Source organism: Crocuta crocuta, unplaced genomic scaffold, assembly GCF_008692635.1.
Source record: "Crocuta crocuta isolate KB4526 unplaced genomic scaffold, BGI_CrCroc_1.0 scaffold115, whole genome shotgun sequence".
NCBI classification, from domain to species: Eukaryota; Metazoa; Chordata; class Mammalia; order Carnivora; family Hyaenidae; genus Crocuta; species Crocuta crocuta.
Genome location: NW_027530575.1, coordinates 3,427,459 through 3,439,051, shown reverse-complemented (window position 1 = coordinate 3,439,051; position 11,593 = coordinate 3,427,459). Strand labels below are relative to the sequence as shown.

At 38.2% G+C, this 11,593-nt stretch overlaps 1 long non-coding RNA gene across 1 annotated transcript; it reads right to left on the bottom strand.

Moving 5' to 3' along the window:
* Positions 1-977: 977 nt before the first annotated feature.
* On the bottom strand, positions 978-3,533 carry LOC144234666 (uncharacterized). The gene is made up of 2 exons (XR_013336036.1): positions 3,451-3,533; positions 978-1,232 (listed from the first exon to the last, which is right to left on the bottom strand). It is a non-coding gene; the product is annotated as an uncharacterized LOC144234666 (long non-coding RNA).
* Positions 3,534-11,593: the final 8,060 nt, after the last annotated feature.

The following is an 11,593-nucleotide window of genomic DNA, read 5'->3' as shown; positions in this document are numbered from 1 at the left end:
ACAAAGCAGGTGAATAGTAAATATTTTAGCAAATAAATAATTTATACCAAACATCTGGACAAGTATTTTTAACAAATCCTGCTTAGTGTAAAATTGATATTTTATTGATTAAAAAAAAAGTCACTGTTTTTCTAATAGCTTTGGTGAATATGAATGCAATTTACTCATATTCTCATGCCTTATTCCTCTTGTGACTAATAGCATTCATTAACAAGTTGGCTTTTAAGAATCATGAGTACATTTTGAGTTTACATAAGAACCAAATTTATGTCATTAATATAATTCCTCCTAATAGCCCTTTGGTAGGAAACTCAAGAAGGTCACCATGGAGGGATAGACAAATTCGTGCAAAGCCAGGGGATCTCTTAAGAGTAAAGGAATAGACATCCTCCCTCTTTTTAATGTTATTAAGGCATGATGAGAAAAGTTTATCCAAACTGAGAGACACTGGGACCACATAATGGAAATGACCATGAAGAAACAGGAAGTCTGGGTAAGTAATCCAGGTTTAGTACCAGGGCCCAAGGCAAATTAGAAAGGGGTGGCTCTGGTATGACATGTGGCTGCTCTGGAACACTTTACTGACACAATCACCCTGGATGGAGGAGAAACTTTGGAAATATGGTCATTCATGGAACTGTAAACCAAACAGCCACCATCTCTTTGGAGAAGACTGTCTGGAATTAATCCAGGAGGTGTAGTATTGTGTTTTACTGAAAGACCACTGAGGCCTGTAAGAAAAACAGCACAGAAGTGAGCAAGGTTCTCCTGATTAGTGAAGGACTAGTTTTCTACAGGAATCGTAACAAAAGCAACTGCGGCCAAAAGTCTGGACTACTAGAAGATTACTCAGTGCAGGCCAACTGATCCCAGGAGTTCTAGCAAATTTGGAGAAAGATCTCTAGGTGGATGGTCCATATAATTTGAATGTGAATAAACAACATGGGCGGATATATAAAACAAATAAACCAAGAGACTTAAAATAACAGAAATTTATTCTCTCACAGTTTTGGAGGGTAGAAATCCAAAATAAAGGTGTAGGCAGGATCATGCTTTCTCTGAAGGTTTTATGGAAGAATTTTTCTTTGTTGCTTCTTTATTTTTGATGGTTGTCAAAAATCCCTGATGTTCCTTGTCTTAACATCTGTATTGCTTGAACCTTTGCTGCTATCATCACATGACCTTCTTCTCTGTCCCCTCTGTGTCTCTGTGTTCAAATCTCTCTTTCCTTTCTTTTATAAAGACATCAGTTATTGTATTTAGGGCTAGTATGGCCTAATCTAATTACATATGCAAGGCCCCATGTCCAAAGATCATATTCCAGATGGACATAAATTTTGGGGGAACACTGGTAAACTCGGTATACTTTCTCATTTGTTTTTCCCACATACAGTGTTTCTTAAGATCATCTTTCAGGGAAACAACTTGTACTTAAATCCTTGTTTTAAGGATAACTTTTGGGAGAACTCTCATTTCTTGCCTAACAACCATGGAGAGGTCTCACAGGAAGTAGATATCTGTCAAGATGATATCTTCCTCCACTTACCTTCATTGCTTCTGGAGTAATACATATGACCAAGTCTCACTATTGATTAATGAAGGAAGTAAGGTCTCTGCTACAGGAAGTAAGGGATTATTCACTGAAAGAGTTGGAGAACCCAGTTATTAGAAACCAACCAGAACACAGAGGTCATGATTAGGACTGGATTGTGATGGTGCTAGTCAATGGGGGCCGAACATAAAGCTGAACAGAGTTTATTAATAATTGGATTCCTATGATTTCATAAATTATACCTGTTAAGAACACCTGGAGGTAGCCCTAACATTATATTGATAGGATGAATTTTTCAAGAATGGAAAAAAACCCAAAAAGTTAGATGATTAGGAGAAATGAAGTAGAAATGCCAGAACTGCCTGTGGTCAAAAGGCTGAAAACATAGCAAGTTAGAGCAAATATATTATATAAAATTAGAGAACCCAGTAGTTTATCTTTAAGGATAATCATGTCTGTAAAGCAATGAGGAGGCACCAGTATTGTTGAGAAGCCAGTGGTGGCTATTCTCTGCAGACTAGGATTGATGGTAAAAAGTCTACTGTTCCATTGGATAATACAATGTCAGTGAGGACAGAATTCCAAAAAAACCCCAAAGATCAAGTTTCAGCACTTAACCATCAGAGACAAGGTAGGCATAATTATGGTAGTTGTAGAAAGGATGAAATGACACGTGTGACTCCTAGGAACCTGTGGATGACTAACAGACTACGGTATTCTTCAAGAAATGGTCAATGAGCAGCCAGTGATTTCTTAACTTTAATAACGGAGAATTTTAAAGAGTGGGCTGATGGCAATTGTTATAATGCAAATTGTAATAGTGAGCCTAACTTCCAGACCGCTAACATTCCTCAAACACAAGTCCCTTAGACTGAGGGGAGGCCAGGACTCTGAAAAATAAGTGTTCAATGTTATAACACATATACGTAGTAGTAACTATTCCTGTATATTTCAAAGAGACATACGGTCATTCACCAGAGTAATTGTATAGTAAAGAGAGGAATACTCAAATATCTCAAGGATTGTTGAGTATACTTTGAGTTGTCATTGATACTAGGGACTCCTAGTTGGAGTGGGGATTTCAAATTCCAGATGCTAACTGAAGTACTGCTCCAAATCCATCTCACAGTGTATAAAGTGGGTCTTAGTATCATATTCAACATCATCAGGAAAACGGCTAACCTGATAGAACATTGGAATGTACTCTTTTTTTAATGTTTTTTAATGTTTTTATTTATTTCTGAGAGAGAGAGAGAGAGAGAGAGGGAGAGAGAGAGAGACAGCGTGAGCCCGGGAGGGTCAGAGAGAGAAGGCAATACAGAATCTGAAACAGGCTCCAGGCAATGAGCTAGCTGTCAGCACAGAGCCCAATGCAGGGCTTGAACCCATGAACTGTGAGATCATGACCTGAGCCAAAGTTGGACACTTAACCGACTTGAGCCACCGAGGTGCCCCTGGGATGTACTCTTGAGGATATAGTTAATGTCCTGATTATGGCATCCTTTTCATCAGGGTAGTGTCCTTTGAGATGAAAAATATACAACGGTCCAATTGCCAGTACATGCTGATTTATGCCGTTATGTGCTTTGAGATCCAAAGTTTGGAAGTAGAAGAAACCTTTTACCATCATTATTAGTGAGTCACATGTGAAATTTCTGCTTCCTTCTCCCTGTAAACATAGATTTTGCTTGACTAAAGGCCCTGGTCCCTAAAGGCACTTTTCTTCCAGGGATCACAGTAAACTGCAGCTACTGCCTAGTCACTTTGAGATCCTTATACCAGAAGACCAAATGGCAAAAGTCACTACACCAGCAGGAGGAATTGATGATTCTACTATAGAAAGCATAGAGAAAACAATGTCTGAAACTCATGGGATTGGTGTTTCAATGTCTACTCACCATGGTAAATGAGTATTTATATCAGCTGTTGCCTGACATGGAAAGGGTCATCTGCAGGCTCAGATCCCATCATGCAAGTAACTGAGAACAACAAAACTGCTGGAAGGAATAAGGAATTCAGTGACAGAAAGTATAGAAGGTGTGATATAATCTTATCACTAAGGAATTTAGTAATCCTTAGAGAAGAGAGATTCTAAGTTTTCCAGTTGGGGATATGTTTAAAAACTAATAAAAAATAAACATTGAAACAAGTCCAAACTTACTTATATTTATACACATTGAATTTGCATTAATAAACTAGTTAGATATGAGAAAACCAAAGTGTGGGACACCAGATTGCAGAAGACACTACATCTATTATTTTACAAGCAAAAATACTGATAACTAAGACATGCATATGCGACCAGTGTGCCCTGCATCACTTAGCTAAGGTCGTCTTTGTTAGGGTTCTCTCAAGACAATAATTTAAAAGCAAGTAATTTATTTAAGGTATAATTCTGGTAAATATCTGTAGAGGAGTTGAGAAGTGAAACAGAAAAGGGATGGAAGCCTATTCATTCCTACCTTTTCCCTCACCTCCTCTTAAGGTAAGTACCCAGAGGATTAGGGTTGTTATTTACAACTCTGAGAGCTCTCTGTAGTCTATGCTTTTCCTAGTATTTTTCCTTTAAATACAGTTAAGAGAGGTGCTGGAGTTATCATAGGAGTAGTAGACCTAGTTAGGCCACCTTCCAAAAAGGTATCTGGCTTTTTAATGTGTAACAGCCCTCCCCCAAAATTATTGGCTTGTCACAAGAAGAATCATTTCTTTTGCTCACACATATGCAATTTGATTAGAGATTTATGGGGGATTTTGTCTCTGTTCTATGTGGCATTGCTAGAGTGTCTGGACTGGGGCTGCAAGATCCACCTCCAAAGTTGGCTCAATAATCATGGGTAACAGGTTGGTGCTTGTTATGAGGTGGTGCTAGAGCACTGGCAACAGTTTTGTGGCGCATGAGCCTCTCCATGAGCTGTTTGGGTTCCTCACAACATGACTCAAATTCTGTTCGTCAAATAACACAGCTCTGGGATATTCAGGAAGGAGGGGCATAGAATCACCTTTCTATGGAAGGCATGAGAGAGACTCTGGTACTGCCACAAGCCACAAGCCTGAGGTAAATGTCCAGCTATGTGTGTTCTCTTGAAAATGGAGGATGGGACCCTAATTCCCATTAGTCCTCAGTAGTGTGACATAACAGAAACCTTAACCAATATTTTTGTTTTTCAACCACTTAAACTTATTTTCCCTAATTTAACAGAGCCATTTCATTAGCTGCTTTGAGAATACTTTGAATTTCATTTGTGTGTTTTTATCCCTTACAAATCCTTTTTGCTCACATAAGATTCATTCTTTTAAGAAATGAATAATCTTCAGAAACCTCTTATGTATAGGAAAAATAAGAGAATTATAAAAGGAAATAACTTTAAGCTAAGTCCTACACATCTCTTTAACAAATCAAAGTGCTGCTTCATGATGCAGCTATCAGCTAAATCAGTGCTATCAGTTTGAATTTCTTCATGTCTTGTTCTTTTCCCCTTGTTTCCTCTGTCTTATTGTGTTTTCAAATCACTACTGACATCTTCCACTTTCTTGACAGTTTCTTTTCTCACTAGGAAAGCTTGAATCTGGCACTGAACATGGGTATGGCCAGGAGGACACTCAGAATTTGTTGGCAAGAAAATCACCCTGAAAAAGAGTTTTCTTCCTTGTGTGCTTAAATATCTGTTGAGTCAGATGGTGTTTCTTCCCTCAACAAAATCTTCTTTCTAGGGAGAGAAGTGGCCTTGCGGAGACAAGTCTCTGTGTCTGAATAAGAACAGGATTAACGGTAGGGGAAATTATTTCTATGCTGAAATGAATTCTTCTCTGTGGCTTTATTTCGAACTATATTACCAATGTTCTTCACAAATACAAAATGGGACAGCCGAATTTCGTATCATTTTGATGAAATGAATAAATTCAGTGGGGACTACCATTGGTGCTGAGGGTCTTCAAGACTGGGAGAGTTTGTGCTTATTTTGAAGAGTTATCAGATAAGAACAAAAGACAATATAAGCTCCAAACAGGCAAGCTGATTTCATGTTTGCCTCAGGCAAACCAAATGTTCACTGTTGATTTACTGTTGAATTGTGAAAGCAAAGACTATAAAAGCAAAAACAATCTTTGTTCTTTTTTTCCCCATTGTGGTTCCTCGATACCCTAAAGTAATATGATTTGCTATGGAGGATATGAAGAAGGGTTGGTTAGACTTGTAGTTCTGGAAGCTTTCAACTGTTTTAACATTGTGGACACAAGCGTTAAAAAAATCAAACCATTTCTGTAACAAAGGTTAGAAATATTGTTATGAAGATAGGAAAATTGAGTTTCAGCGATCTCTTTCCACTTTAGTGTCCCTGTAAAAGCTGTGAGTTTGACTTAAAGCAATAACACCACAATATGTTATTTCTAGTATACTGGCATTTCTTTAGAAGGCCACAGATTTATAAATATTAGCTATAATGACCAGAGAGCCCAATAATATTTAAATGCTACCTCCTATATAAACAAGATTCATTATTGTTAGAAAACATCTTGCTGAGCATGAAGCAACATTTCTTGCCTGAGTGAATTATACTAATCAATTAACATAAATTGTGACGAGTCAAAATGTTAAAGCAGCATTTTTTCCCCCTCCACATTAAGAATAAAGGTGTTTACTTTCCTTACTTTCTTTACTGGAAAAAATGGGGAGAAAAATCATACTACTTTGATATTTTCATAGGAATCTTACTAACCTGATATAGCTTATCTTGTCAACAATGTCAATGAGTCAGATGAGGGACTGGAAACTCATAAAGATTTACCTAAAAGAGCAGGGCTAAGAAAAAGCCAAACATGGACTCAGACTCATACTTTATTGACCTAAAAAAATCTCTGCTCAGTCCTTTACAGTTCTTACTGGTTCTAAAAGTTATTGGGATCATTTACTTGATGTTCTCATCATAAGGAAAAAATGTTTTAGAATACATCCCTCCCTCCCAGGGTGCCTGAGTGGTTCAGTCAGTTAAGTGTTAGACTCTTGTTTCGCCTCAGGTCATGATCTCACAGTTTATGGCTTTGAGTCCAAGTCAGGGTCCATGCTGTCAATGTGGAAACTGCTTGGAAGTCTCTCTTTCCCTCTCTTTCTGCCCCTCCCCAGCTCAGTCTCTCTCTCTCTCTCTCTCTCTCGCTCGCTCTCTCTCTCAAAATAAATAAGCATTTTAAAAAAAGAATATGTCCCTCTCATTAGGTAAAAAGGAGAAATCCTTAATCATTTTGACATTATGTTAAAAATGTAATACCTACATTTTGAATACAATCATAAGCTTTATCCTTTAAATTGTATTGGAATACAATAGAAAAACTGTATTTGAACAATAGCCATGAAGTTCTATGCAATTTTCATGTCTCAGGCTATATACTGTTTCTAGGGCTACTGTAATATGTACCACAGAATCGGTGGCTTAAAACAGAAATTTATTGTCTCACAGTTCTGGAAGATAGAAGTCTGAAATCAAGAGATCAGCAGGGTTGGGTCTTTCTGAGGGCTCTGATGGAGAATCTGTTCCTTGCTTTTTCTTTTTTTTCAAGCTTCCGGTGACAGCTGGCAATCCTTGAATTTCTTTGGTTTATAGTTTTATCACTGTAATACCTGCTTCGATCCTCACAAGGCATTCTTCCTGTGTGTCTCTTCTTCCTTCTTCTTCTTCTTTTTTTAATGTTTATTTATTTTTGAGAGAGAGTACAAGCAGGGAAGAGGAGCAGAGAGAAGGAGACACAATCTGAAGCAGGCTCTAGGCTCTGAGCTGTCAGCACAGAACTGGATATGCAGCTTGAACCCACGAACCATGAGATCATGATCTGAGCCAAAGGTAGACACTCAGCTGACTGTGCCACCCAGGCACACTTCTTCTCTCTTATGAGGATACTGGTTATATTGGATTAAAGGTTTACTCTATTCTACTATGACTTCATCTTAATTTGCATCTTAATTACATGTGCAAAGATTGTACATCCAAGTGAAGTCACATTCACAGGTATCAAGGATGAGGACTTCCACATATCTTTTGGGGAGACACAATTCAACCCATAGCATATAGAAATCATGCAGCAGGAATCAGTTAAAAAACAATGAAGCAGAAAACTATATAGCCAGACAGAGCTGGATAAATGTGGTCCTACCTATGAGTGTATGTATTTGTGTGTTTGTACATGCGCTAATGTATTCAATTTTTTTTATTTGTTTAATGTTTATTTTTGGGGGGGAGAGAAAGAGAGAGACAGAGCATGAGCAGGGGAGGGGCAGAGAGAGGTGACACAGAATCTGAAGGAGGCTCCAGGCTCTGAGCTGTCAGCACAGAGTCCAATGGGGGAATTGAACCAAGGAAATGCGAGAACATGACCTGAGCCAAAGTGTGACGCCCAACTGACTAAGCCACTCAGCCATCACTACTGTATTCAATTTATACCTGATGTCAACTAATACATTGGTTTTAGATTAGTTCTAATTTTTTATAAAGATTTTTATTTACTTATTTTGAAAGAAAGAAAGTGAGGGGGGGAGGGGTGGAGAAAGCCAGAGAGAATCTCAAGCAGGTTCCATGCTGTTAGCCCAGAGTCCAAGCAGGGCTTGAATCCATGGACCCTGAGATCATGACCTGAGCTGAAATCAAGACTTGGATGCTTCACTGAGTGAGCCACCCAGGCACCCCTACTTCCAATATTTTTTAATTTCTATTTTCTAATTTTTTCTAAGTAGTTTCTATTCTTAACATGAGTCTTACCTCACAACCCTGAGATTAAGGGTCATGGGCTCTATGGACTGAGGCAGCGAGGTGCCTTCTCCCTTTATTTTTTTTTTCAACTAGTCCCAATTTTTTAAAAAAAGTTTATTTATTTATTTATTTTGAGAGAGAGAGTGAGAGAGCACAAGTGGGAGAGGAGCAGAGAGAAGGAGAGACAGAATCTCAAGTAGGCTCCATGTCATCAGTGTCTACAAATAATTTACCAATTTTAAGATCTCTTAGCTGGAGATTTATCTTCAAGAAGTCTTTCTGGACTTTGCCTTTGGGATTTGTAAATTTTATTCATTGAGAAGCTTCTCAGAATTCTTCAATCTTCGAACTAAAAAAAATTCTAGTTTTGGATATATAAATTATCTTTTTTCACACAAGTAGGAATTGATTATACTTCCAGGAGTGGTCATCATACTCTCGGTTCCATATCTTAATTTTCAAGTATTCAAACTTTTTGTAAATATTCTTTGAATAGCTACAGTTATACCTTAGTAATTATGAGATTCCAATTAATATATAGACTATACAATATAAATCTGAAAGCAGCCTTATGGAACACTGAAGACCTTGATTTCATAGTTTATTCAGCACAGGAGTTAAGAAGCTATTCATCTGGGAAACCAGAATAAAAATTGTTAGGTCAATGTTCATTTAATATTCTTAAAAAGTGAAATACCTCCATGATATTTCAAAAGATCTTTTGCCTACTATGCCCAAAGCGGCAGTCCATTTGGAGCAAAGTGTATTGGCTAAGCTGCTTAGAACTCAAGTCATCCTATTTTGTGCATGCGTTTTTATTTATGCATTCCCCACTTTTTATGCATCTGATCTATGCTTACCTATAGAAATGAAAAGCTGTTCTGAAACCTAATTGAGTTGGTTTATTTTACTTTCTATCATTTTTTTCCTCACTGCACCCCCCCAGTAATGATACTCTCACAGCACACTAATGCTTAGATGTCCTAAAAATGTGTTATTTGCTTTGGTTTAGAAACTAAATTAGAGTCGTAAAAAGTAGCCATAGTATCTGCCTCTCTTATTTTAAATGTGCTGGCTCTGGCTTTTATGTGACACAGATTCTAGAGCAAGTATAGCAGTAGACAGCAATTATTAATTTTTATTCTCCCCTTCCAGCTCAGAAGGTAGTTACCTAAATTTGGAGAAAAGAATATTACCTCTGTGATCCATATTCTTCCCCTAATCTACTGAGCTAGGTTTACTGCCCAGTGAGCTAGTGAGCAGGAATGTCCCCATGAAGCACATGGGGAAACAGTGAAAAGAAGGGTGAAAACTGGAGTCATCTAGCTCTTCTTCACACCCAGATCCTGGCTCCTGAAGTCAAGCATCTGAAAGGTATAATGAATTTTCTGAGGCATATGAAGTCAAGAAGACTTTCATATGGAGGGAAGATCACAAGCAAATCTAAAGCATAGCTCATGATTAAGAGTTCTGTGAGGTGCTACTGGGTGATGAGAGGAAAAAAAGTATTTCAGGCAGAAATTATTTTGGGAAATCATGGTTTGAACAAAGTTAAATAGGTTTACCTAATTCAGAATGTCTCAGATACCTAGAGATGATTAATATACATTGTGACATTAAAAACAGGGATACACTCTGTAGTTAATGGACTCTGAACCCAATTCCAATGTGGAACTGGAAAATCCCCACACCAACCCAGAAATAGCATCAGATTCCACAGGTAAGGGGTTCAGTTCCACTAGATAGGCATCCATTATAGATGCCGATCTCAAGCTCAGGTTACCTCTACCTCTGACCAATTGGCTACAGATTGAAGGTTCCAACAATTCCCTCCAATTCAGGGTACCAATTGCAAGTCCAGGTTCTTACCTGTATTTCTTACCGACTTGCTATGACTTGCTATAAGTGAGGTTTCCATTGATCCTCCTTGGATTTGATTAATTTGCTAGACTGGCTCACAGAACTCAGAGAAACATTTTACTTCACAGATAACCGGTTTCTTATAAAAGGATACAACTAGTAACAGCCAGAGGGAAAAGTGGCACACTGCAAGGTATGTGGGAAGCATGCCTAGCTTCTGTGCACTCTGAGCAAATCAGTCTCCTCAAATCTCCACCTATATTCATCAACCTGGAGGCTCTCCAAACTCAATCCTTTGGGTTTTTCTGGGGTGTCTCTTACATAAGTATGATTATTAAATCATTGGCCATTGGTGATTGATTCAACCTCTGGTACCTCTTCCCTTCTGGGAAATTGTGGGCGGGGGCAGTGTTACTGAAAATTCCAATTCTCTATTCACAGGTGGTTCCCCTGGCAACCACCCCCATCCTTAGGTACTTTCCAAAAGTCATCTCATTAATATAAATGCAGGTGTGATGATAAGGGCTTGTTATGAATAACAAGGCATTCATTTCACTTTATGCCTCTGAAGTGATTTGAGAAACTGACGGCAAGAGACAAAACATTTTAACAAAACATGCTCTCATTGCTCTTATGAATGACCAAGTATATATATTTTATAAGTCATAATATTGAAGTCCACCACCTGGTCTTCAAAGAAAGATTCCTTATAGCAAAACAGTAGTACCTGTCAGAGTATTACTGTGTATCATTTATACAACAGATACAGCAATACTATCAGATGAGGCTTTTGGAGTGGTGGGGGTTCCAGGGGCCGATGACCAAGCGGGGCCGACGACCAAGAAAAAATTCTTGAGGCATCTTTAGTGCAAAAAGGTGATTTTATTAAAGCATGGGGACAGGACCTGCTGCCCCCAGACCATAAGGAGAGACTGATTATATAGTATGGAGTTGAGGGTGGTAAAGTCAAGGGGAAAGTTCCAAAGGGATTTTCATATACTAAAGAAGACTCAGGATACTGGAGGACTAGCTATTGTAAAGCTAAGGTGGTTTTCCCCTCTAGCAAAGCATTAACATTAAGACAGTAGGAAGTTCCTGGAGAAACTCTGCCTGCCTCAAATATTTGTCAATGGGCTACAGATAAGGAAATTTCATTTTATCTCCTATTTCTATCTGCCTTTGTTTCCCACATCAGTAACTACATAAATATGCCTAACATTTGGAGAAGCCAGAGTAGGGTAAGGATAGATTTAAAGAAACAACTCATTTGTTCTATAAACCCTTTACAAATATTGTCATATTCTTATATTAGTTTGACTATTGTTTTCTTCCCTTCATCTATGGCTACCTGTAGATACAGCCTGAAAAATAAGAGTCAAAAGACACTGGCACATTACCAGAATTTTGGTGATAGAGCCCCTTGCTAAGGAACGTGGTGAAAACCTCA